We start from the raw sequence: 1,710 nt of genomic DNA on the forward strand, positions 1-1,710 counted from the left end.
AGGCATTTCACTGAGTAAATTACCTTGAGTGTGGCTGTAACTCAGAATTTACCATATATTAATATGACATTGGCATGTATTCATAGATGACACACACAGAGTGCAGAGTGTAGTGAACCAGCGGCTGCCAGAGAATAATCCTCGTGAAATGACACTCCTAGTAACACGACTAACTTGAAAGGCAAGAACAAATGAAACATCATCCGATCTTCACCGAATGTTAAAGCCTTTAATAGCAATAGGATTTTGGTAACATTGACTTTGGAATTCAAAAATGTACTATTAGTCTACGATGGCCCTTCGCATTGGGAGTTCTTTATTTTTAATGACCAAGTGAGGTAAACACACATGAATTAACACAGTCTGAAATATTATGTGTGTAAAGCTCCTGATATCCCACAGTATCTAAATTTCTGCCCTCTTACCAAAGAATGACACTAAAGATAGTTTTCCTGTCTTGCTAAGTGGAGTCAGTTAATGAACTCTAAGCTAAACTCTGAACAACAAAGAGCAAAAGAATTTATTATTGCTCAGTAAACTTGCAATACAATTTCTCCTTAACAATTGCAAGTCAAGTATATTTGTTACTCTATCTTTAGTACAGGTATATAGAGCTTTATCTATTTTGTACATGTACTGATTTCTTAATATTCGACAGTAGGAACTGGTTTTTGAAAAGTGTATGAAGAAGTATATAACAATGGTTGAATTACAGAGTACATTAAAGATTCCTTTCTCCTCTTTTTTGATTGTGAGATATTAGAAGTGTGCTAATGAGACAGACTGAAGCTACACTGAACTTCAAGTCAAGAAAGCAATAGCTTAGTAAGTTTGATCTGTACAGATTAAGTTCTGACCCCTTCAAATCTTTTGATAACTATGTGTGTTGGTAAGTCAGGTGACTGAATTGAATTGGATATTTTTACTTGTACTTTTCAGTGTGCTCTCTATTTAGCTCTACTAGGTAATGCTGTCAAATAACAACATGAAACCTTTGACCAAATAAAACAAGTTTCACTTTATACTTACTACTGCTTTAAATCTGCTTGACTTATTCTTCACGGTGATTATGCACAAGGAATTAGGAGGAAATCATTAGCCTTAGTGTTGTATACTATTTGTAAAACATAATTTAAAAAATATACAATAAATGACTAAAAAGAACTATCTGTAAGTAATTTTAAAAGTCAAGAAAATTCTGATTCTAATTTATGTATATAGACAATGAAAAATATCCTAGGTTATTGTTGGTTCCACTCTGTATCCATTTAGATCCGATTTCTGCCTCTCAAAACCTCATTCCATAGAAAAAATGGAAATGGATACACTTCACTATGACAGTGGCAGATCTCTTCGAATATTTGTACAAATGCTAAGCAATAAGAATTGAGAAGGGTGGTTTCTAGAAAATAGCATTGCCTTCTGATTAAGGCTGGGTCTGTGTGTTGATAGGGATGTTCATAACCACCACATAAGTAGCAGGTAATAGAAGCCAATTTATTGAAAGGGATAAGCAAGGAGACTCCAGCAAAGATACACAGAAACCTGATGCAAGGTGACTGAGGATCTTTAACTCTGAGTATTTTTGGAAAACAATATACTTTTTCAGTTTGAGTTAGTTTCTCTGTTAGTAAAAGCCAAAATACAATCATAAAAAATAAAGATATACCATCATTGGTATGTATTTAAAATCATATTATGAACCATATT

The sequence above is a fragment of the Grammomys surdaster genome, unplaced genomic scaffold (genome assembly GCF_004785775.1).
Source record: "Grammomys surdaster isolate TR1022 unplaced genomic scaffold, NIH_TR_1.0 62, whole genome shotgun sequence".
NCBI lineage: Eukaryota > Metazoa > Chordata > Mammalia > Rodentia > Muridae > Grammomys > Grammomys surdaster.